Source organism: Schistocerca nitens, chromosome 5, assembly GCF_023898315.1.
Source record: "Schistocerca nitens isolate TAMUIC-IGC-003100 chromosome 5, iqSchNite1.1, whole genome shotgun sequence".
NCBI lineage: Eukaryota > Metazoa > Arthropoda > Insecta > Orthoptera > Acrididae > Schistocerca > Schistocerca nitens.
The window spans coordinates 143,980,278-144,007,955 of record NC_064618.1 but is presented as its reverse complement, the minus strand read 5'-3'; positions in this window follow the sequence as shown (position 1 = coordinate 144,007,955).

The window sequence follows — 27,678 nt, the reverse complement described above, 5'->3', positions numbered from 1 at the left end:
TCTCACTCCTTTCCCGATCAGAGGAGTAGAAAATCCTGACTTAAAAGGCGCAAAACCTTTAAATAAGGCATTACTCATGTGGAGTTACCATACTCCTGCTGTCCTTGTGGAGAAAGAAGTATGTAACGAAATCTTACCTTAGGGAAAACTGAGGAAGAAGTTTAATAGGCTGCTGACCAGCATACTAGCAGATACGTAATACATAGAGTGATACCGTGATGGTGTTACAGAATTTCAGGGATTATGGCCAAGTACAAATGTATCAGTATGAAGTAATGGACTTACTTTCTTCAATAACTTCTCTCAGAACACCACAGTACGTAGGGTTATGCATTTCCGAACTGCTTAGCATTCTTTACGTTCTCATTAGTTCTGGCAGAAGACATCTAAAATGGGTGTCTTTATCCTTTATAAACTTCTGATACCGTGAGCAATAGGTTTCGAATATGGGATGAGAAGTTCCGCCTTATGCAAGACACCTTTTTTCTTTTGTTTCACCCATACATGTTTCAGCACTTTTGTGCTATCATCAGTGGGTTTTATTTTTATTTTTAACTGTAAATTTGTTGTTAACATATTAACATTTTCGTCGTTTACAACATTATGTAAAGGTTGTATTTATAACTTAATTGGTGAAAAGTAACATACCTTACATTATATTATTGTCCTCTTGTTTTGGTAGCTGTTATGCTACACAATAACATGCGACTTAACATCGGAGGTCATCAGTCCCCTAGACTTAGAACTACTTAAACCTAATTAACCTAAGGACATCACACACATCCATGCCCGAGGCAGGATTCGAACCTGCGACCGTAGCAGTCGCGCGGTTCCGGACTGAAGGGCCTACAACCGCTCGGCCACCGCGGCCGGCTCACACTTAGAGCTCCGTTACCAATTTAACTATTGTTTGATGCCTCAGAATGTGTCCTATCAGTCTATCGCTTCATTTCGCATAGTTCGTTTAAGCAAGTTAGTCAATGTGTCCTTGAAGTAAGAATTCTGATTTCCTCCAGAGCAATTTAGGCTCCGGCTGTGAGTGTTCCTCAAAGTAAAATGTCTTTAGCGTATCAAACACTACCTGTAGTGAAAGTGATACTGCACCTAATAATTGGCGTTGGTGGAAGCGTCGGTAACACAAGACCTCGTAGGCCAGACATTTTTTGTCTCACTCCTTTCCCGATCAGAAACAGCAAACGTCATTTATTTTCTATTTGTTATGTATTTACGAACGGAAATAAGACTGTATCACGTTTTCTTTCAGTAACTTACAGTTTTAAAGTTGTGGTACGTTTTCCTGTTTTGTTGGAGAAGTAAATGGGCTTACTTCTTTGCCTGTGTTCGTGTGGTAATGCAGTTTTTCGATTACTCAAAAACATAGGCGGAGTTTTCGCTGCCATTACGTGTTGTTGTGGCTGTGTGGCGTTCATTTGTTTCGTAGCGTGTTCTGCTGGCTGATGCGCGCGAGTTTGAATTGTATTTGGTGTTAGTTGTGTGTGGTTTATGTTGGTTTGCCTGTGTGTGATGAGTACTGGGGCAGAGAGAGAGTGACGTGTGTGTGTGTGTGTGTGTGTGTGTGTGTGTGTGTGAGAGAGAGAGAGAGAGAGAGAGAGAGAGAGAGAGAGAGAGAGACTGAAAGAAAGAAATAAAGAAAGAAAGAAAAGAGAAAGGATTTGTGTGTGTGTGTGTGTGTGTGTGTGTGTGTGTGTGTGTTTTACTTGTATAGTTCTTCTATTGTGGCGAAGAGAGTTTTGTTGCAGAGTGATGTGTATTCATTGAGTACTTTCTTTCCTTGGGCTATTGATTTTTGGATGTGGTAGTTTTCTTCTATAGTTAATTTTTGGTATAGGCTGCTGCTAGTTTTTAGGATGTGAAGGTCAGTTTCAATGTTTGTTGGGTGGTGGTTGTATGCTACCAGGTGGTCTGCAAATGTTGAGTGTGTGCTGTTGCTTTTCAGTGCTCTGAGGTGTTCATTATATCTGGTTCTGAAGGTTCTGCATGTTTGGCCCACATATACAGATTGACAGCAGTTGCAAGTAAGTTGGTAGATGCCAGACTGGCTGTATTTGTCAGTGTTGGTGGTCATTCTTCCAAGTCTGCTCTGTATTGTGTTGTTGGTTCTGTATGCTATGTTGAGTCCTTGTTTCTTTAGTATATTACCCACCCTGTGTGTGACTTTGTTGTTGTAAGTTATTATGTGCCATTTGTTGCTTACAGTCTGCCAATTTGTTGTGTGATGAGTTGTGTTTGTATGTGTGTGTGTTTCATGGTTATGTGCTGTTTGTTTTTGTATTTTGTGGTTTATTTTGTCTACTCTCTTTGCATCATATCCATTCTCTTGTGCAATTTGTTTTATTGTGTTCAGTTCTTGTGTGTAGTCATGCTTATTCATGGGTATTTTGTTCAGCCTGTGAAGTAAATATCTGAAGCTGGCTTCTTTGTGGGTTATGGGGTGATTGGATTGGTTATGAATAATATAACAAATAGAAAATAAATGACGTTTTGCTGTTTGCAGATGACATGTTGTATATTGTGTAGCATAACAGCTACCAAAACAAGAGGACAATAATATAATGTAAGGTATGTTACTTTTCGCCAATTAAGTTATAAATGCAACCTTTACATAATGTTGTAAACGACGAAAATGTTAATATGTTAACAACAAATTTACAGTTAAAAATAAAAATAAAATCCACTGATGATAGCACAAAAGTGCTGAAACATGTATGGGTGAAACAAAAGAAAAAAGGTGTCTTGCATAAGGCGGAACTTCTCATCCCATTTTCTTAGCAAGCACGGAGACAACAAGATGATTAGGTTTCGAATAGTTTATGTATTCACTAAGAAGTTGTATTTCAAGTTCTTTAAAAGCTACTAATCCTAGTTTGCTTATGGTGTCGTGTAGAATATCCTTCACTGTTAGTAGATCTCGAATAATTTGTAGTATGAATTCCATTGTGCCGAACATGGATAAATAGGGGATTTTTCAGTTGATTCTATACAGGTTTCACAGGCTTTAGGAGATCCTGAGCACTTTCAGATGGCTACGTCATAAGGTTTTCTGTATGAATTGCTTTGAGATCTGGCATTATCCACATCTCTTTATTCTATTAAATGTAATATGTGTCTGGCAAACTCTCACAATTAGGCTGTGTCCGGAATTTCTCTAGTCCTAACACATATACCTATAATAATAATAATCAGCATTATGATGCACAACTGCAATGTTTTGAATATGAAGTAAATCTTTTTCACTTGTTCCGGTATCCGAATCTTTTTCATATATTTTGAAAGTTTTGAACATATTTGATCCATTGCCAGTAATAGTTTTTACGATTTTTATTAGCTTTAAACAAAATTCAGAATGAATGTCCACAATTTGTTTAGCTGCATTATCGTAACTGGGAGTTCTGTTAAATCTCCTGCAACCCAGAGGTACATTTTTTTCATTCAAATATTTCACAGTCAATCCATTGAGATGTTACACTCAGAAACTTTTCTTGGATGATGACCGAATATCAGTAGTGGTGCATACAAAATTAGCCTTTTTCAAAGCTTTATTTTTATTCTCTATACACTCTGAACATTGTTCTGCAATTTTTAGGAACATAGTTTTTGATGGGTCAGTGAAGTGGTGTGGACCTTCAGTAGGAGCCTTAAAGGTGTCGTATTCTACAATTGATATACGTGACATGGTATCACTTACGAAACAAATAATCACCATGGCGAAATCGTTGTCTACACTTGCAATGTAGTGTTGGATAAACACTGCTTAGATATACACACTATTTACAAATGTATACTTATCATTGTCGTACTGAATGAACTGTCTTGGTGCTGTTTGTGAGTAAATTCGTCATCGCACAAAACTGCAATATACACCTCGCTCCCTTCTTCCTTTACTTCCTTTTGAGGTCGCTAGGCATTATGAGATGATCTCGGTACGCTTTATAGCAAAAAAATAGTTGAAGTAAACGTATAATGTGTTTTCAAGTCGTACTGCCTTTTCTAACAATGAGGGTCACGGTTACATTCAGTTAACTGGTACACCTTTGGCGCCATTTTTTTCCGTATTGTAATTATTTTTGATTAAACAAATGGCTTGTTAAATGAGTGAAAAGTACCAAATGTGAAATAAAAAATTCAAGAGCAACATTTTACATTTTACAAATATTAAAATCCGTATATTTTAAGCATTTCAAATGAAACAGAAAATGCGTTTTGAAAAAAAGTATTTCAAATGCAAAATAGAAACAAGTAGTTTGCATTTTGTATTTGCGTTTCAAATACATGTAATTCACATAATTCACGTACCTGTGATACAGTGATTTTCTCGGCATCTTTCACACATTGTAAAAACCACATTTTTAAAATTACATGGCGTTTTACGACTGCACGGGTTTTTGAAGGTTAGAAAAACCAACTTGGTTTACATCAACAAAAGGTAATTTTTCATTGCGCAGTTTGGCAGCAAACCACGTGTAACGCATTATTTCTCCAGATACTGGCGAGGATAACTGATGATTTGCAGAAGAATGTATTTTGAGGCAGTCTTGTCGGAATGTGATTTCTTTTCCTCTCTAGAAGAGATAACACCAGTTTTGAGGCTTTTGGACCAAATTCCTTACCTGACGAAAAAACACTAGCACTAGAGGAGTGCATTCCTTTAATACTGCACGATAGCAATCCTTAAACATCTCAAAAAAATATCGTAGTATATTGTGGATGTGGATGTCGTGCTCATGAATCAATTAATAGAACACTTTGTTGTCCTGCACGTAGAGCTACATTTAACAAATGTTTGTATGAGGCTGTTGTAAATTTCGCGTGTCTGGAGACCGCTCGGTTAATCCCGCGCGGCATTATTTCTTCCAGGACGAGAGAGTTGACAATTATCTGTCTCCTTGCCTCACTCATGTCTTTATTTCAAAGGGCTCACGAATTTCTCCAAGAAACTTAACTTCGAGATGGTGTCTGCCAGAGTTTCCTTCATAATTTCCCTCGTTTTTCTGCAAGTTCCGGATTCCTCTAAAACACTAAATAAAGTTTGTCTGTCAATTGAGTCGTACGCTTGTTTTAAGTCGACAAAAATTACTACTGTGTTTCGGCTCCTTCTTGCTCCAATTATCAGAATGCTCTTGAGGTTGAATAACTGTCCCGGGCATGACCTGCTCTTTCGGAAACCAGCTTGATATTCTGCAAGGAAGAGATCAGTCCATTCTTGAACTCACCTCAATGGGACTTTGGAGAATACTTTATAAGCAACTGCAAGTAAGGAGATCCCTCTATAGTCGTTCGGATCCGTTCGGTTGCCTTTTTTATAAAGTAGGTATATGAGCGCACATTTCCAATCTGTTGGTACCTTTCCAGTTTTTCTTTGTCTGTACCTTTTCATATATCTTCTCTACGGTGGTGTATTCTATCTGCAGCGACTTGTTCTCCAGTCTTAGATATTTCTTTCACAATATCTTCAATTGGTGTCTTATTATCCTTGAGCTCCTTTATTACCGCCTGATTTCACTGTGGCTTGGTGATTTAGGTTGCACCTTATTGTGGATTTGTTTCTGAGCATCCAGTTGTAATGTAATGTAATGTAATAGAACTTTAGCATTGCTAATATCATCCAGAATTATAAAGGATCTGAATGACCTTCAAGAAGAAAGAAATATTTCCCGAAAATGACTCTGCATAATCAAAAGAGGTTCCCAGTGAATGTTCATATATAATTTCAAGTGCACGCTTAGATGTGTAAAAGTGCGAAGTGAAGTTTTGCGGTTAAGTAGTGAATCATGAGTGACGGTTAACGCCGCAAAGATAATTTCCCGCGCAAAACAATTGACGTCGGCGCGAGAGTTAGAATCGATATAGACGACACAGATATGCTCTGTAAAAGACTCGCATCAAACGCGAGGGGAAACTGATTGATGTTCAACTTCAAAAAAGTGTCATAATTAGAGGTTAAGAGTTCTTGATTTATTGTTGAATGTCAAAAGATTCATAGAATTAGTAGTTATTTAATGGGTCTTGTTCACTTTGGAATTTTGTTTGAAAATCCATTTCCATATATGTGCATGTATGAATGCCGGATGAATCAGAGAATAAATGAAAGAAGTGAATCCACATTCCTCGCCACTAATAACTTGTACATTACAGCAATCAAGCGGAGAAATATGTGTATTTAGGATACAAATTTTATGAGTATAGATAAATGATATGACTTTTCAAGGAAATGATGGCTTATGTCTTTGTATAAAATGAACTACACATCCCATTATTCGATGATTTGAATCCAAAATCTACTGCAAGTTGCATGAATCCTTTAAACTACGAAGAGTAAATCATTGACAGAAAATGTGTCAGAATTTTTGGACTTATAAGCACAAGTGGTGATGCGAAGTCCAAAAGAAAATTCAAACTAGAGTAAATATTATGATGTTTTCGGCAACAGCATTAGTCAATGGATAAATGGAAACCTTAAGTCAATGGCTAAATTCCTTGCAGTACATCGTAAGAAAAAGGATGCATGAAGCCATAGGGATTTTGTTTTCAAAAAGGAGAATCTTGGACGGTGCAACCTAACCAGTTCTTTTACAGGAAGAGTTTCCCTTTCGGTCATTGCTAATTCTTTTGGAATGAATGTTGCATGTAAAATCTGGTATCCCTGTCCCTTCTACACTTCCCATTGTGGGCCGCGTAGAAGACCGACTACAAATGTGGACGTCGGGGACATGCAAGATCCGGGGTAATTTCAGCACCGCAAGATATTGTCCTGAAAAAAAAAAAAAAAAAAAAACTTTGATTGTAATTTTTTTTTGTTAGAGGCACAAATCAATCTTCTCCAAATCGTTATATAAATCTATCCCTATCTCTTCTGTAGGCTTTCCTATCTTCTACGTACCGTAGGCTGGGGGTCTAGGCTTAAGAGGTTTTCCAAGGTTTCCCTGCTTAAGAAAGTTCCCGAATGGGTAGACCCTGATAATAGTTTCATGAAAGATCATCTTCCTTGGTTGTGCACAGCAGACATAACACCTTGATGCACGTAAAAGCAATACAGCCGCGGTACCTGTCTCTTCATTTCTTCTGTTTTCAATGTTTCTTTTCTTCGTCTGTCGTAAACATAATTTTTTTTTTCAGTCGGAGGACTGACACTCATCACTTCCGGGTTATCCACACTAATAGATAGCTCGCGAAGTGTGTTCGGTAAATGAAAATTAGGCTCACAAACTTCGCTCGCTGCGAGGGGCATTGTAATGTCCCCACAGCAAATACCCTCTACCGCGCACCAATTAATCATTTTCAATCAAACCATCCACATTCATTCACTTTGGAAAAGTTATCTGATCTTATTTTCTCGTAAAATATGTGGCTACAGCTCGTCGACGCCAAAGTATTTTCTAGTGCGTTTATTCTTTGAAATAACAGAGATGCATATATGCATTCTCCATGGTTGTTAGAGTGGTAACTAGGACAGCTTCTGGAGTATCTGTTGAGGGATCGACGTGTTTCTGAGAGATACATATTCTGCTTTTCTTCTCGCTAAAGCGAGACAATTAACATTTGTGCTGCTAGCGGTTTGTTTGAAGAGAAAGAGACTGTAAAAGGAAAATAATTAAGGCGTGGAATCACCGGAGATCTGGACATGTAATGGAGATGGATTTAATACACGATTTCCTCCATAAATAAAGTTTGTGACTTTTTTGTTCTGGAGTGAATGAACGAATGAGTTTTTACTGAATCATTTGTTGGCCCTGTAATTAGTGGGGAAGTTTCAGCTGTGTCGAAGAGAGCCTGCAATCACTGAGTCTGTGTTAAATCGTCAAAAAAGGCTTCGCACACATCTGGAATTCGCAATCTTTCGTAAAAGGAACAAATTTTCCAAACGATTGGTTCTCCCGACTAGCTACAGTGTTTAACAGTAATAATAAACGTAAAGATCTCTTACAGCAAGCCAGCCGCTGAATACCAAGACGAAGGACTCCACCAAAGATCCTATTTGGCTGATTTCACGTAATGAAATATTATATTAAAAACTGTACATAGATAAAGGAGAGAAAGAGAGAGAGAGCGAATGAAAATAGAGATAATACTAATAATCCTCCATTAGTCTAATTTTTCGCCTGTCTTATCACGGAACAGCCAAGAACTGGGAGGGCCTTACTTTACTGTATGGATTTATGTGTCAAGGTGAAGGGATCTTAAAGGCAACAGATACACGTATATACAGACAAGACATTACACAGAGATAGCGGCTAGCTGCATTCATCATCTATTCTTAGATAAAGAGACGGCAACTCATTATCCGAACATTTAAAATGTTAAACAGTCTTTCCTGAGGCTCTTCACAGTTTAGCAACATTTTGAAATAGCATGCAAAGAGCTAAGAGGAGAGTTTTCTTTGTCGGTTGTGACTAAGCTTCCATCCGCTCGCCTAAAGCATAGATTTGGTCGTTGATATCCCTGCAGCTCCTCTATGTAAGTCCTGGTGATATTCTTTCTGAACTCTTCTTCCAACTTTTCCACTTTACTTTTGTCATACTTCCTTTCCCTGCTCTCTTTTATGTTTTTTGTTCTTTCATTCTTGCAGTCTCCCCTTTTCTCCTTTTCTAGGATTTTAATTTTCTTTCAATGCTTCTTCAACTTTTCATCTCATTTTTACCTGTGTTTCCGTTTTCGCGACGGGCTTAACAAACTTTCGGGAGGATTGGTTAAGGCTTCTCTGATTTCTTATCAGCTGTTCACCTCCGTATTAAGACAGGGTTTTGATTCAGTTTCTGCGTGTTGATACTAGGTTTCTTATTTATCTTCGGCTTGGATGTTCGGCTAAAATCTTATTTTCATTTTCAGAGGTAGAGGTCTGAGTCGACGTTGGCGCTCTTTGTTACTTTAACGTTCAGTTTCTATTTTCAATTTAGGGCTGTTATTGTAACACGGTCATCTGGAACTAGCCTAATACTGTATTGGCAGAAATACGCGTTTTCTTCTTTCTTAGTGTGGCTTTGAAGTATTTGAACATTACCTGTGCACTGAACTGTCTGCAGAAGGCGATAGTCTTTCCCCATTTTTACAGGTTCTTATATGTGCGAGTTTTGTCTCCCACTGTTGTTTTAAATCTCTTTTCCCACACAATTGGGCAATGAAATTGCCGAGCGAGATTATAACATGATGGTTAGGAATTTTGGATGCTGCCTTTTCGAGAGTTTCTCAAACGTTGTCCACATTTACCGTGTTTTTCTTATTATTTTCAGTTATAGAAGCAGCGCATTGGCGGTAGAGTACGCTCTATTTCCAGGTTTAAAGGGGAGAAGTGAAATTATCTTTGATGCCTACGTAAACCTGATGATGGATTTAGTTATGTTCTTCTTGACTACAAAGGCTTCTTCTAGAACAGTACGTTTGAACTGCTTTTTACTGCAGGCTTACCCTTATAAATTCTGCACTTTTCTGACTGTTGGCAGTTCATCCAGCATCTGGTCCCTTGCAAAGCTAGTATGCCTTTTATGAAAACATAAATAAATACTCCGTGCAATAAAATTAAAGGATCAATTATTCGAAACCCCGTAATTTTCTTCCGTTGCGAAGCATGAATATGAAATAATGCTCAAAGGCACCTAAAAGCTTCATCTGCAGTCATGCAAGAGGGTGGTTCCTTGCGATATCACCTTCGGGCTCGGCGATGCTTCAAATGGCAAGGTACGGACACGAGCGGGAAAAAGACTACAGCTCAGTACTTCATACGAGCTGTAAGGTGGGTTAATGACGTAATATTGTCGCCACATTTCACCACAATTCTGCCGGACGCTACCATGAACGTGTCACACGATGGGAAGGCCGTCATACCCCCTCTTACTCCCATTTCGCACCTATTTTTTTGACACCTATGTGCTGGAGATTAGCACCACATCGCAAAGCGTTGAAATCACGCGGTTTTCTTATGGTTACCGAGGGCAACATTTGAGACACACTGCTGCTCAGAAACAACACGAGAAGGCCTCAGAGGATGACATAAATGGCGTCAATGAAAACACTCGTTTCTCTGGGGCATTGGATTTCACACACTTCGCTGCCGAAAACGACACTATGAGCAATGAGCAACAGGAGGGCGTTCTTGGCAACGTTCGACACTGCTGCTACCCCCTGCGCGTTACAAGCCTGCTCTAAGGACATCGTGAGGCTGCAAGCCCTTTGAACGTGACCTGACCGCTTTGAGGTGCAGTGCTCCCACAATGTTTGCTCTAGGAAACAGGGTGAAACCACTAACGACCGTTCCAAACGATTCGACGAAGTATGAACGATAACCGAAGCAGCAAAGGATGTTTACGCCCTTTCAGCCCTCTTTTTTCGCGCCCTCCTGTGGCGTGATCATGTGGAGGTGAATATTAACAAGTGATTGAAGAAAAAGGAAAATGACCCCTGTAAGATCCATCGGTTCCGCAGCAACCTCGGTGCCACCATCGCACTTTTTAGAACACGTTACGAATATACACTGAAGTGACAAAGAAACTATTATGGGCATGCGTATTCAAATACAGAGACATGTAAACAGGCAGAATACGGCGTTGCGGTCGGCAACGCCTGTATAAGACAACAAATCTGTGGCGCAATTGTTAGACCGGTTACTGCTGCTACACTGGCAGGTTATCAAAATTTAAGTAAGTTTGAGCGCGATGATATAGTCGGCACACGAGCGATGGGACACACCATCTCCGAGGAAGCGATGAAATGGGGTTTTCCCGTGCGACCACTTTACGAGTATACCGTGAATATCTGGAATCCGGAAAAACATTAAATTTCCGACATCGCTGAGGGAGGAAAAAGATCCTGCAAGAACGGGACCAACGACGACTCAAGAGAATTGTTCACGTGACAGAAGTGCAACCGCTCCGCAGATTGCTGCAGATTTCAATGCTGGGTCGTCAACAAGTGCCAGTGTGGGAACCATTCAACGAAACATCGTCGATATGGACCTTCGGAACCGAGTACAACACAAAACTTTAGCCTCGCGCGGACCCGTCAACACTGACATTGGACTATTGATAACTGGAAGCATGCGCCTGGTCGGACGAGTCTCGTTTTAAATTGTATCGAACGGATGGACGTGTACGGGCATGGACACAACGTCATGAATCTATGGACCCTGCATGTCAGTAGGAGACTGTTGAAGCTGGCGGAGCCTCTGGAATGGTGTGGGGCATGAGCAGTTGGAGTGATAGGGACCCCTGACACGTCTAGAAACGACTGACAGGTGAGACGGCCGTAAGCATCCTGTCCGACCACCTGCATCCATTCCTGTCCATTGTGCACTCTGACCCACACGTCCCGAATTGGTACAGAATGGCTCCACGAACACTCATCTAAGTTTAAATACTTCCGCTGACCACCAAACTCCCCAGACATGAACATTATTGAGCATATCTGGAATGCCTTGCTAAGTGGCGTTCAGAAGAGATCTCCACCGCCTCGTACTCTTACGGATTTATGGACAACTCTACAAGATTCATGGTGTTAGTTCCCTCCAGCACTACTTCAGACATTAGTCGAGTCCATGCAACGTTGTGCTGCACAACTTCTGCGAGCTCGAGGGATCCTACACGATATTAGGCTGGTGTAGCAGTTTTGGTGGCTCTTCAGTATTCCTGTCAGAAGCTACAACACCAATTCAGCCTCACCGCTGCTCTAGCGCCTGAGGGTTAGGAAACCCCTTCGACGCCCCTTAGGTGGAATTTGCCTACCTTTAGGTGCAAGAGCAGCTGTGAGACTGGATTGGTAACGAAGTTTATGACAAGCCCATCTTTAATGTGCTCAACGAAGTTCTGTAGGTGGCACTGGGGATTTTGTATATGGGGGGGGGGGGAGGAATCTTAGAGGGTTAATGATATGATGTTGCAAAACCGCCCCCCCTTATGATCACGCCACAGGAGAACCGAAAAAGCACAAACACCCTTTGTTGCTTCGGATCGGATTACGTTAAAATCTCGTCGAATAGTTTTGAACGGTCCTTCGTGGTTCGACGGTGTATACCGGAGCCAAAATTGTGGTGACGTTACACTCCAAAGGGTCAGGTCACGTTTAATCAGAAAACAGCCCAACGATGTCCTTAGAGTTAAAACGCCCAGGAGGTAACAGCAGTATCGCACGTTGTCAGAAACATTGTCCTATTGCTCATGCCACTGCCAACTGCGAACTGCCAACTGCGAACTGCCAGCTGCCAACGTGTGGGAATCAAGGCCCCATGGGAAAGAGCAGTTTCATTGACGCCCTTTATGCCACCCCTGATGCCTTTTCGAGTCGATTCTGAGCGGCGGTGTGTCGGATATGTTTTCTCAGCCAACCATGAGAAGACTGTGTGATTTCAACGCTGGGTGTTGCGCTGCTTGTGTTCATCGCAGAAGCGCCAGGAGATGGGGTAAAATGGCGTTGGGTGGAATTGTGGTGTAATTTGGTGCCAATGGGACATCATCAACCCAAGCTACATGAACTTCTGATCCATGCCTTTTTCTCGTATGTGTCGGAACTTTGATGTTTGAAGCTTCGCCGAACCCGAGAGTGACGTCGCAGGGCGCAACGCTTTGGCACCATTACAGGAAGGCTGTAGAGTGTATACACATTTGAGCCAAATTTTAAACTAATCTAAGGACATAACACACATCAATGCCCGAGCAGGCTTCGAACGTGCGACCGTAGCGGTCGCGCGGTTCCAGACTGAAGCGCCTAGAACCGCTCGACCACGCCGGCCACCTGTCTAAAAGTTCCATACAATCTTGTGCATCTGAGATCTGATCCTATACAAGTTTACGCTCATTTAGTGCAAATTCTCGCAAAGTATCTACATCATTATGAATTTCCTTAATATGTTCCTGAATTTCGTTTCATACAGGGTCTCATTGTTGGAGCATTTCAGTATTAATTTTGTTGTTAATAACATTCCATTTATGATGTAGTGTACTCGCTAAACTCTCCTCCAAATGCACAAGTTTCTCATCGCATTGACCAAAGCTGTCATTATTACGATTGAGTATCTCCTCCACGGATGACTGTGTTTTACTACTAATTTCTTTAAAATAATTTTGTAAGTGCTTAGTAAATTTACCGATTCTTTCCAAAATTATTTCTAAACTGTTTTCTCCTAACTTTGTCAAATTTCTTGTGATGACAGGCATAAACAAACATTTTACTCCCCGTCCCAAGACGCTTATCGTCTATACTGATGTTTTTCATTTTAGATTTATTGTATTCTACGCTTGTTTTATTTTATTAGTCGCAATAAATACAACTTTTTAAAAGGGTCGGAAGCGCAGCTCACCGTTAACATTAAATTGCATGCTGGCGAGACTGCGCGTCGATTGCTAGTAGTTCATGGCTGCGTACTGCCGACGTGTTAGGTGTGGTGTGCAGTTTGCGCACGACTGCGTTTAGCCGACGAACTGAGTGTTCGTTGCAGTGTGCCGACGACTGTACGTGTGCCGCTACCTTTTGAAGGCTGCTTGTAGATGGCGTACTGCCGTTGGGAGAATACTGGTTTGCTTCTCCCCAACAGAGTTCTTTTAATTTTTATAATAAAGCATGCATAGATTTTGAATTGAACAAAATCAGATTAATACACATTGCGAGTTCTTGTACCTTGACTAAAAGGAGGGATAGGTTGATAGGACACATCCATAGGCATCAAGGAATAGTTAATTTCCTCACAGAGAGATGTATGCGTTTAGCGAGCCCAGGTTTGAATACAGTAAGCAGACTGAGACGGACATAGGTCACAAAAGTTATGCAGGGATGAAGAGTCTTGCACAGGATAAGCAAGCGAGGAGCTACGTCTGAAAACGATCTCAAACTGTAGACCACGACAAGAACCAACAACAACGTTTCTTTCTGAAACCAACAACAATATTTTACAGTGAGTGTGGAACACAATGACTACTTACATTCAACATTATTCAAAAAAATAATAGATATTACCAATATACCGCTTCCTTTTTTACTTACAAGGGAACCTCCCCATCGCAACCCCCTCAGATTAAGTTATAAGTTGGCAGAATCGATAGGCCTTGAAAAACTGAAAACAGATCAATCGAGAAAAGAGGAAGAAGTTGTGTGGAACTATGAAAAAAATTAGTAAAACATACAAACTGAGTAGTCCATGTGCAAGATATGCAATAACATGGACAACGGGAACTCAGGAGCGCCGTGGTTCCGTGGTTAGCGTGAGTAACGGCGGAACGAGAGGTCCTTGGTTCAAGTCTTTCCTCGACCGAAAATTTTACTTTCTTAATTTTCGCGAAGTTATGATCTGTCCTTTCGTTCATTGACGTCTCTGTTCACTGTAATAAGTTTAGTGTCTGTGTTTTGCGACCGCAACTCAAAACCGTGCGATTAGTAGACGAAAGGACGTGGCTCTCCAATGGGAACCGAAAACATTTGATCACAAGGTCATAGGTCAACCTATTCCTCCACAGGAAAACACGTCTGATATATTCTATACGACACTGGTGACGGCATGTGCGTCACATAACAGGAATATGTTGTCGACCCACCTAACTTGTACACTTGGCGAATGGGTAAAAAGATTCTTCTACCTTGCCCGAATTAGGTTTTCTTGTGGATGTGATAATCACTCCCAAAAAAGTGATGAAAACATAAGAGTTTGTCACATAAACTGAAAATAAAAAATTAAACTTTTTACTCGAGGGAAGACTTGAACCTGGGACCTCTCGCTCCGTAGCTACTCTCGCTAACCACGGGACCACGGCGCTCCGCGACTCCGATTGACCTTGATGTTGCCTATCTTCGGATGGACTACTCAGTTTGTATATTTTACTAATTTTTTTCATAGTTCCACACAACTTCTTCCTGTTTTCTCGATTGATCTGTGTTCAGTTTTTCAAAGCCTATCCACTGTGCCAACTTATAACTAAATCTGAGGGGGGTGCGATGGGGAGGTTCCCTTGTTAGCACTGTTACGCTCCTTGGTACTGGTGTATGAAAAAGCGCGCCGACATATACAAGCCACAGTTATTAAGAGTCTGCTTGTCACATGAATTTGGCTTTTCTACTCTTTGCTACAACCACCAACAATATAGCCAGTCCTATAACTCTTCAACTAACTGCAGGTCGGGAAACATGTAATGTTGACAACAAGTATCTGACAAATGCCCACATATATTCCACCATGAAACACACAAATGAGGGCCGTAATGGTCTTAAACTGTTTTAATAACGCAATAATCGTAGAACCGTAAATGTTACTTCAGCCGCTGTGGTCTGTTTACAATCCATGTGACCTACTGCCTTGCTGTTCTATCATACTGTTCATTTACCAGCATCTCGATCATTTGAAAGTCACTGTTCATATATCATATTTGCTTTTCCTTATTGGCACAGTTGCCTGCAATTAACATCTTCTCACTGGTGATCTCGAACAGGAACGTGGCCTTAACCTTTTCTCAACACACGAAATGTATTCGCAGTTGCAAATAAGGACAACCATCAGCTGTATGATGGAATGACGACAGTGAAAGTTTGTGCCGAACCGGGACTCGAACCCCGATTCCCCGCTTATCGCGAGTAGCCGCCTTACCGACTGGCTATCCGACCGCGGCCCAATGCCAGACCAAAACTTCCATAATTAAGTCATCAACCATGTGCCTTCATTCTTTACTCGTACATTCATTATGTATATCCCCTAAAGAGGATACATTTTACTTGAAAGTCGCTTGCGCGGTGTCGGCGCATAAATACTTTACTGCATCGCCTGTGTTATTCCGGATTACCATGTAAAGTTGCTTAGGAGATACATAAGGCATGTACGAGTACAGGATGTAGACACATGATTGATAACATATGGAATTTTTGCGATTGGCGTGGATTGTGCTCGGGTAGCCAAATGGTGAGGCCACCGTTCGCTGTATGCGGGAAATCTGGGTTCGAGTCCTGGTCTGGTACACATTTTCCTTGTCGCCATTCCATTATACAGCTGATGGTAGTCCATATTCACAACTACGAATACATTTCATGTATTTCATGACGGTTGTAGTCGCCGTAGTGCATGTTCCTTCGAACATACGTGCATGTCAGAAGGAACTTTAAGTCGTAATTCGGAATAAGACAGGCACTGCAATATCATATTTTGTCAATACGGTTCCCTGCTGATATCACAACATGACACATGAACGAAACTATCATCACTTGTGAATTCTACTTACACACAGTGTTGCCAACTCTAAAAAACCCGAGTCGCTAGATTCAATATCAAAAGTCGCTAAAACTGATTTTACTAGGGGTGTACCGAAAATTTCGTGCTGTGAATGGTGCAAAAAGACGGGGAAGGGGGGGGGGGGGGAAGGGGGAGTTATAAAATATTAATAAAAATTGTCTCATACGTAATTGCTATATTGTCTTCATTAAATGACGCATCGCTTGCAACAACATACATACATATAACATACGCAAACGTTTAATTAAACATGTTATCATTATTGATGCAATACATAAATTGTTGTTTCAATTACAGTAGTCAAATATACTAGAAATATACGACTATATTTGTAACAAAAGACAGCAAGAACGCAAATTAGGTTACAAAATATACACATACCGTTATGTGAGCTATTCATCGTCGTCACTCAGAAGATCGAATAACTCTTCTGTTTCATGCTTTGACAGAACTGTAGTTGATGTAGAGGGTTGTATGTCGCTCAAAAGATGATGTTGCAGTTCGACTGGTTTTGTCGCAAAAGAGTAACTTTTGTTCGTTCCAATAAGCTTCAATACGGCTGACAGTATGTCAAAAGATGCACAACCTTTATTTTGTTTCTTCAGCTGGTCTCGCAATATGACCAAAGCATTAATTGTCTTTAACGATAATCTGTTACGTTGTTTAGTTTTTATAATGTTCATAGAACTGAATATCCTTTCCACTTTTGCATTTGAATGAGGTAGGCATATAACAGTCAGTGCTAGCTGTGAAATCAAAGAAAAAGGATTCTCCCCTGCGGCATTTTTATACTGCAAAACCTCTCTCCAAAATCGAACAGTGTTAGTAGTGTTATTCCACCTAATGAAGTTGGTATTATGCAATTCTTGCAGCATACCGTCTATGAAATCGCCACTAAAACCGAACTCTTTGGCTACATCCGTTACAGCATTATTTTTATTCACTTTTAGTGTTTCTTCAACATTCAGTATTGACATTTTTTTTCAGGATTGTAACGTTACTTGGCAGTCTTTGTTGAATTTCTTCTTCAAATAAACTTTATTTTCTTCAGACAAACTTGACTCAGACAATTTCTGTTCAAACATAAAGCCAAGGTTCGAATTTGCGTACGTACATTGGCTTGGAACTGGTGTTGTCCACAAATCAACAGTTGGAAAAACTATGTTTTGTCCGAGTGACTACATGAGAAATACAGGTGTACCTAGTAATTTAGTGGGGTCTTTGTCTTCTCCTTCAAAAGCTTTTATTGCTATTTGTACGTCTTTTAAAGCATGTTTTAGGTAAAACATGTAAAGATGATTTGAGTCGTCACAATACATCTTGTACAAAAGATCGGCTGTGTAACAATTGTCTTGAACCATGACAAGTGAAAAATGTAGCTTTAGTTCTTCCCACTGCTCCAGAATTCTTCGTATTGCTGGTTCAATTGAAAGCCAACGCGTTGCACAGACCTTCAGAATTTATAGTGGCTATTTTCCACAATTTACTGTCTCATAAACCTTTCTATATTCCTCTTGTCTTTTGGGTGAAATGGAGAACCAATTGTAGGTTTCCCATACAAGAAACTCTATGTTTCTGGGTATGGTATTCACTGAGTTATGCGAAACTGCAAGCTGAAGAGAGTGACAAATCCAACGGATCAATACCAAATGCTTCAAACCATATTCTCTCTTGAGTTGTTCGAAGAGCCCATTGTTTATTCCAACCATTGCAGAAGCATTATCTGTGCCAATTCCTACCATATTAGCGATTGGAAGTTTGAGATCTTTCAAAGAATTCACAAGAACAGCAGCCAGATTTCTTGCATCTGCAGTTTCTACTACAGCGAGTTTGAGAAATGCTGATCTAATGGTTTGGTTGTTTACACTATAGTACCGTATAGCGATACCTAGCATTTTAGATATTGATACATCTGTGGATTCATCTATTAGTACACTATATCTTCAACCAATGATTGTGTAAAATGTGGAGCCAAAACTTCAGTTATAATGTTAGTGCACTTTGTACGATGTTCAAATGGTTGAAATGGCTCTGAGCACTATGGGACTTAATATCCATGGTCATCAGTCCCATAGAACTTAGAACTACTTAAACCTAACTAACCTAAGGACACCACACACATCAATGCCCGAGGCAGGATTCGAACCTGCGACCGTAGCGGTCGCCCGGTTCCTGACTGAAGCGCCTAGAACCGCTCGGCCACCCCGGCCGGCCTTGTACGATGTAATTGCATGTTTTTAGCACCCTCATCACCGGAAAACACCTTCTTGCACCTTATTCCTAAATGATATACAGCTAAAATAGAACAATGTTCAGTAATAAATAAAGAAAGGGCGCCTTCCGCTCTGCTTGCTGTTCTAACTATAGTTATCTGAACAATTTTCACAGGTAAGGTGGGTTGTGTTTTTTTAAAATCAATTTTTTGTTTATGCTTAATAGTTTTCTAATGCTTTCTAATATCACACAATTTAGCATAAAACTCTGTTGCACATACTTGACATCTTGCCTTGGATAACTCTCGAACGACTGGTTTCAGCCACCCATTGAATTCAGGTTTTGCTTCCCACCCATCCCGATATTTTTGAGCGTACTGCTTCTTCTTCAGCGGGAAAACCATTATGTAATCCACCACAACATAAGTTTCACCAATTTATAATCACTGAAAATACGTTAAAACTCAGGCGAACTAGAGATCATGAAACAATCTACTCACTCGGTAACTCGATATCAGTCCTATAGTTCATTGTTTAAAACGTAATAACGTCTGAGATACCCCCACCGAATCGTTCTTGTGTTACCACTGTGAATGTGGTAATAATTTGGCTAAGAGTTAACATTTCGAAAAATTAGAAGTTGCTGGACAGAAATGTATTTTATCAAACGTATGTTTTTTGTAAATTCGAAAAATAAAGGGAGTCCAAAAGTTGAAGAATCATAGATCGATACGCTATCGACGATAACAGGCTAGTGGGTAATGAATAATGAACTGTTCTATAGTCAAGGTTTTCTTACTCTGTAGGCAATTCCCACATTCAGGTTTACTAAATGCTGAACAATGCTACATAATCTGCTAAGAACTTAATTTAACTTAGTAAATGTAGAACAAAGTCAGTGCAGTACCCATTCCATAGTTAAAATCTTAGTTTTGTTAATGAAAATATTGGCACAAAATAGTTTTGATTTGTACTGCAAAAGTCGTCAGTACTCCAAAAGTCGCCAGATAAGTCGCTAAATAATTTTTGTCGCTAAAAAGTTTTTTTTGTCGCTAAGACGAAGGCAAAAGTCGCCATTTCTAGCGACAAAGTCGCTAAATTGGCAACACTGCTTACACATAGAGTGTCTCTCTTTATTGGAAAGCTCACCAAACTGTTTTCAAGTCCACGATTGTTGATTCCGTAACCGTGTAGGCACGGCTGATTGTTGCGTCGACGACGTGACACACAAATACGGAAAGTGCATACATCAAGATAATTTATAGATACTTTTGCAGACGAACACTAAAAGAGAAACATAAAACTACTATGAACGGAGACAATTTTAACTATTTTTTACTACGCAACCGTTCGCTTTCGACAAACCATTTGACCAGCAATGTTCCTACTGCCCGCAACAGAATATCAAGCACGACTAACAATCACTCGCTCTCGAAAGAAGCAGCTATCGATTCTGAGGCGGTCAGCGACACTACAGTAAGCATACAACACTTCAACGTTCGTGAATGAATAAACGTTGGCATACCATCAACAGGAAACAAGGGACACATGACGCCAAGTTATCCACCAAACCCGGTCAAGAAATAAAAATTAATTTTATGCAACTGAGATGGTTTAAACCACAACTTAACGATAGACGGCTGCAGAAACCACGACAGACAACGTTCACCTTAAACAGGTGCCCAGCGTGAGGCAATGAACCGCGCTGTAGGCTTTGGGGCGAGTATTACCAACTGGCAAGTATTCGAGCCCAGTGGCTGTAAATTTGTACATCGACAAAATTCTGTTCTTGGAAAAACTTATGTCTCTGAGCTCGTTGTTTCCTGTAGAAATACAGGTCCATGTCTTCTTTTTAGATTCTGAGGTTTGTTGCCAGTGAATAAATTAAATGAAAAAATTTCCATGTTGTTTGTTCAATAACCACTTAAAAACTAAGGATATATGATAACAGTGTTCGTTCATGTCTGACGTCAGTATTGTCAGTATAATACCTACCACACCAGCTACTAGTTAGGTAACAGGCACCGTTCCCTACCATCGCGCTTCTGTCTACAGCTACCACTCACTGCTCCCCCACTCTCCTCCCCCCCTCCCCCTCACACACACACACACACACACACACACAATTTTTCAACCATCAGACTGTGAGTCCCTATAGAACTAATTTTCATTGCCTTATTACTTTATTATATATGGTAGGTTGCAGGATGTAGGTTGCAGTAAGTACTGGGAGATGAGGAAGCTTGCATAGGATAAAGTAGCATGGAGAGCTGCTTCAGATCAGTCTCAGGACTGAAGACCACAACAACAACAACAACATACCTGGTAAATTTTATCAGAAATCGTAACAACATTAAACACATTAGATGCAGTTGAAATGCGTCATGCTGTAGCCAGCCTCGCATTCATTTTAATTGTACAGTTTTATTGAACCAGTAGTATACTAGGCAGATTTTGTTTCCAAGAACTTAGCGTATACGGAATGTACAGCATAATTATCAGGGGACAAGAGTAATGATTGCCGCGATTACCCATTTTTAATTTCAGTACATCCTGATGCACTGAATCTCTGTGTATTTAGAGGGCAGAACTGCAGAACAACGGCCAAGGGATGCCGTTGGGGCAGAGAGCAGGGGAGGTGGGGTCAACGTCCGGGGGAGAGGTTGCCCGCAAGCCAATGAATAGGAAAGGGCCACTGGCCATTTCGCCACGCTTCTTCAGGTGGGACGGCGGTTTCTCTGTTTGAGGGGATTAGCGTTTCCTCGAACCGACCGCGCCTCAGCTGGTGTGGTTCGCCTGCTGACACCCGCGCTTCTGCGATGCCGCAAAGTCTCCAAACTGCCACTGACCACCCGCATAGTAGGCGGGGCATCCGGTGGGCAGGTTGTAAAAGCGTGCGACTACGGACGCCTTGAAGAGATAAGATCGCTTCGTGACGTGTGAAAGGCAAAACTCCACCGTTAGCACCAGCTTGTAAACTTGTAGATGCCTCGTTGTGGATTTATTAAAAATACAGTCTAGGGTGTTCGCAAACTATGGGAACGCTGGCTTAACATCGGCCGTTACTCTTCCTAAAAAAAAAGATAAGATTTGTTTCCATAATAAGTGCGTCATATTTAAGACGAAGTTTCCCATTGGCAGAGTTTGAGGCGTTTACTAACACTGTGCATGATCCCGCTGGGATTAAGGCTATACTTTACTAAATGAGCAATTGCCTTATCAGCAATTTTGACGGCATCGCGGGGCAGAGGCGTACAGCACACGTTTTCAGAAACATAAGAGATAGAGTCATTTTTAGAGACATTAGGCATGGAGGCATCGTCAGAGGAGGGACGGAGTCGCCTTCAGACGCGTTAGGGGCCGAGGCTTCTTTGGAGAGACTTGAGTGGGAGGTAGTAGAGGACAGAAGTTCATGCGACGCGTACTTAGCATACAATCGACCACTGTTACTTCATCTCTCCTCAGCACTGTTTAATTTGTGTAAATATCATGTAATTCAAGCAGCAATGTGGCGAGCGAACAGCACTCCTGAGGCAATAGGTGTACTTTGATCTTACCTGATATCAATCCTCACGCTTTGTCTTTGACCTCTTGGCCATGACTTACCCACCACACTTACCACGTTTACCGGCTGTGTGGGTTATAAGCGACCTGAACAAATACAGCTACAGCGAACCAATGGACATTTTATTTAGTTTCATTTTAGTAGTTTTAACACCAGTATTTTAAAAAAGCTGTTCGCTGTATGAATCGCCAATCAATCATATGACATATCAACACAATCATCAGTTTAAGAACGACCCTGCGAGTAAATTCAATTAGACTCTGTGTCAAGCTGTTACCAGAGTAAACTTCATCCTTTTTATGAGACATACCGCCCACCCTAGCCGTTTCACATACTCATCTCCAGGAATCCAGATTCTGCACTCATTTCTTCGTAGAGAGAATTTATTTACTTGTTTCTGTCCGGTTACAACCTACATTCAACTAGATTGTACACAAGTCAAAATGTTTCGGAATTCCTCCATCATTCCAGCCTAATTTCTATACTCACAGCTACAGCTCATACATCAGGGCCATCCTTGAGTTGTGTTTCCTTGGGCTTACATCATTACCATAAATTTGAATCGTAGTGGGGTGATCTGCATATCGAGAGGAAATACTTGGTGAATATCAAAGACTCATTAGTAAAGTATAGCTTTAATCACAGCGGCGTCATGCGCCGTGTTAGTAAAGAAGGCGAGAAGGCAGCTTGTTGGCAACGTGATTCCGTTCACACACAACAGAACTTCGGTGCCTTAACGTCAATACTTATTGTTAATAATTAACTTAAACCAACAATTAAATGAAACAACAAGTTCACTGTTACCAGTCACCGTTTTATTTATTTATTTCCACGACGCGTTTCGAAGGTTTAAACCTCCATCATCGGGTGGATTTACATTAGTAAGTATTACATTTGTGTGTGTGTTGTGTTACGATTTTTGGAGGAACTTGTGGCACTGCCTAGTGGAGAAACAAGACACTATTTCAGAATATGGTTTAGGATTACTTTTGACGAAAAATTAAACTGATATCTAATGGTAAACATTAAATAAGTAAACTACAGTACCTTTTGCTGACAGCAAAAGGAACCTGTGATCACTGAAGGTACTGTAGTTTACTTATTTAATGTGATTGCTGTCAGCAAAAGGAACCTGTGATCACTGAAGGTACTGTAGTTTACTTATTTAATGTTTACCATTAGATATCAGTTTAGTTTTTCGTCAAAAGTAATCCTAAACCATATTCTGAAATAGTGTCTTGTTTCTCCACTAGGCAGTGCCACAAGTTCCTCCAAAAATCGTAACACAACACACACACAAATGTAATACTTACTAATGTAAATCCACCTGATGATGGAGGTTTAAACCTTCGAAACGCGTCGTGGAAAGAAATAAATAAAACGGTGACTGGTAACAGTGAACTTGTTGTTTCATTTAATGTCAGTAACAGTCACGGTAAAGCCTAACCTAAAAATGTTCGCATTTAAAGTTAAACCAACAACTATTACACGCATCGATCACAAGTAAATCTTATTTGTTTATTTGTCATGCCACCATAAGGAGAGAACATTGGAGAATCACTAACCATCCCCAAATGTACACGAAAATGCAAGAACTGTTATTCAGTCTGAAGTGTTTACAAGATTAAAAGAAGCGGTCAGTTGTTGCTCTTGTAGAATTGAAATAACACGTCCGTGTTCGGTTGAACTTTGTATGATAGCGTTATTCCTTGTGGAAACGCCGTTAAATGTTCAGATCAGTAACAAGCTACGTATCAGTGTCAGGCCTGATCGAATTTTTAATTAATTGTGATTTTTAAGACTTGGTGGGAATGGTGGGGACACTCACGCAGGATGCGGTGCGGAATAAATTCCACTTGCTGCAATCAATTTACGCCAATCATACGGCAGTTTTACCCACACCAATAGCAAAAATCCACGAACTGTTTATTTTCCATAAATTAATTAAGGCTCACGGCCAATGTATTGAATGGTTTACTGCAGCACCACATAAATGAAAGTACTGATAGTGTGCTGGTCCTGTACTCAGGCAAATCACGTTGGTAGTATAATAATAGAACGTTATTGATAAACGGACAGAAGCACTAAAAACATTAACAATCAAAATTTGCCATAATATTACCAAACTGAAGCTATAATTGTATATTACCTTTACGCATACCAAACAGTATAATTTGATCTAGAGAATATGAATTCGGAGTCAAATTTTGTCAATGTGTTTTAAATACATTTGACGTTTCCTTATTCATGTTCTAAATAAGACACTTTAACTAAAATATCATCTTCTTTGAGTCCCTCGCCTGTCTGAATCTAACTATTCTGACCGCCTACTTCCACTGCAATATTTCAAAATGTTGTATCAAGCGTGACGGAATTAGACCAACAAAACCTATTATTTCAGTGCGAATAAAGAGTATTTAAAAAGACAATATGAAAGAAAGTTAAAAGAAATTTCCGAAAAGGAAACCAAAAGCGAACACTTGAATCACACTATAACAACTTACAATATCCCTTTAATCTACACTGATACCACAATAGCAGCCTTATTGTACTCACCACACCATAATTAAAGTCCATTCCCAAAACGCTGTAGAAAGAGAACCACTACTCAGAATGACGTCAAATTTCAACAGCATGTTTTTGACGTATGTTGAAACGCCTGAAAAAATTAACAGAAATTTTACCAGCACATGGCGTTGGAAGGATCTTAACGTAAATGGGGTCGACTACAAATGACAAATGAACCACAATACGGCGGTTTGAGTTGTGCATTACACAATCCGTACTGTTCAATATACGTGGCTGCAAAAATTCGTCAGTCAACAGTTGTGCCTCTGTTAATTAGGCAAGCCCTTCCACCATGGCGCGACCGTTCTACATTGGATAGGAAAAATCGGTTTTTAACTGTCCTGAGCCAAGAAGGGCATAAAAAGCAAAACGACATCGGTCTTTAATTGTCCCTAACCCGAAAACAGCGTGAAAAGGAAAATGACATCAGTTTTTAATTGTTCTGGGGCCACAAACTGCCCAAAAAGTGAAATGACATAGGTTGCTTTCTGTTGTGAGACTGGCGCAAGACATGTTCAGTATACTGTCCACCGTTTTCTGCCACGAGCCCAAATCGAGAAACAGCATGTTTCAGAACAGGTCGGAGTAGTTCGGGGGGTCACGTTCAGAATGCATTGTGCAATGCCTGCGTTCAGTTCAGCTGCGGCCATAGTTGGAGCACTGAATATCTTTCAAATAACCACACAGCCAGAAGTCACACGGATGAGGTGATGTGAACGGCCGGGCTCTCGGGAAATGACGGATGACAATGCTAACGTTTCGGAAGTGCCTCTGCAGCAGTCCCTTCACAGGCTGTGCAATGTGCAGAGGAGCCCCATCTTGCATAAAAATGGTACCACACATGCACTGTGTTGAAAGGTTTGAATTTTGTTGGTGTGCAATAGGCTCTCATAGCTTTTACCAGTGACGGTATAGGTAACAGGACTCACTGCACTCGAAAAACACGGCGTTATGGTAAACTATGCCGTCAACCCGCACTACATTGTCGCCTTTGCGCAATGAAGTGGTAGGACTGATGTTCGTGCGGGTTTTCCATTTCCCATATTCTGTAGATGGAAATGGGCTTCGTTTGTTCACATAATGTTCCATGGCCATTCATTCTCTACTTCCATACGAGCAAGAAACTGCGGAGTGAGTGCCTGTCTTGTTGGCACGTCGGCAGGAAGCAACTACTGAACATGGGTGATTTTGTACGGATAGCAATGCAAGATGTTTCGTAGGATTTTAAATTTCGTGACAGTATGTCCAACATTCTGGCAATTCGTGGTGCACTGGATGTTTGCATACCATCGCTTTACCCCTTCTGCAGTGCTGTGGCCACACCTTCGACAAACGTCTGATCAACTGCTTTCCTTTCTCTGCCTCACTGCACTTCAAAAGAACCTGTCTTTTCTAATTTTGTAATCATTTTCGCCAGACTCTTAGCAGACACTGGATCAGTGTCTTGGTTCCTACCCTTGAGTGTCTGCAACTTCGGCAGGTCTACTGGGGCACAGTCGCCGTTCTTGTAAAAGAGCTTTATTTTTTTATTTAATAAAATTACAGCCAAATACCCATATACAGTTACTTTGCTTAACACTTTACATTTACATTTTACATGTTTGCATATTCATTTATCGATTTCATTCTTTTACTGCACAGTTCTATGTGATATCGTTCACAGGCTTCGTTACACAGTTCACATACACATGTTGTGGTTAAGTCGTGATAAGTTTTGTTTTTGCAAATTAGATGATGAAAGCCGCGAATACAAAATCTAGTTACGACATGTCGCAAGTTCGAAGTTTGGTGCTGTCCATGAGCGGTTCGTCATTGCTTCGGTGCCACAGAACTTCGGCCATACTTTTTCTCGTTTGTCCTCCATGATCTTCAGTTGATTTCTGGAAGCCCTGGTGTGTGGCATTATATATCGAAATTTGATGTCTTCAGTTAGAAATGTCTATCTCGCTAGCAGGTACACTAGTCTAGATCTTGTTGTCTTTGAGAGACCTAGTGCTCTTTTTAGGTAAGTCGATTTTACCTTTTCTAGTGTTTCTAGATTTTTTCTGTCAGGTGGTCCGACATAACCTCCATCTTATAGGCCAGAATTGGCAAGATTTTTGCGTTGAATAATTTCATGGCCGTTTCTAGACTGAGTAGGCGGATGTTTTTGATGTCCTGTATTGCTATTACTGCTTGGACTGCACATTCTGTTGTATGTTTCGTGAAGCATTTGGCTGTTGGTTGCAATGTCACCCCTAGGTATTTAAAGTTTGATGAGATATTTATTTTTTGTCCTCTGATAGTGATTTCCGCATTCTTGGGTGTTTTGCCTCCTTTTCTGAAACAATGGTTCAAAAGGTTCTGAGCACTATGCGACTTAACTTCTGAGGTCATCAGTCGCCTAGAACTTAGAACTAATTAAACCTAACTAAACTAAGGACATCACACACATCTATGCTCGAGGCAGGATTCGAGCTCCAGATTGTAGCGCCTAGAACCGCACGGTCACTCCGGCCGGCCCTTTTCTGCAAATCACAATTTCTGTCTTTGTTATGTTTATGTGTAATTTGTGTTCACTGCACCGTTTGTCTATTTTCTCAATGAATTTCTGCAGCTTCAGTATATCTGTTGAACCTACGGCTATGTCGTCAGCGTATGCATATATGTGTACATCGTCTTCATTTTCTCCAATTCGCAGTACTTCTTCAGTGGCAAGAACGTACAGCAAAGCGCTCAATGGGTCACCCTGTAAGACTCCGTTCGATTGCAGAATGAGGTTCGAAAAAGAGAGGTTGTCTGATATTGTGATAAAGTTGTATTTGAGGATTGACTTGATTATTCTTGCCCATGCGCTATCTTCTCCCATTGTGTTTCCCAGTTTTCGGACTATGAGATCTCTTTCCAGTAGGTCAAAGGCTTTGGTAAAGTCTATGAACACTGTGTAGAACATTTGTTTCTTTTGTAGCGCTTCGTCGATGTTGTTTAGAAGACGCCTGACTGCCGTAAGTATTGATCTTCGAGATCTGAAGCCCATTTGACGTTCTGGGGATGACTGCCCGTACAGGCCTTGATTTTTTGTGTAATTATCTATGAAAACATCTTAAACTGAGTATTTTCCAGGGCTATGCAACTGCACTTGTTAG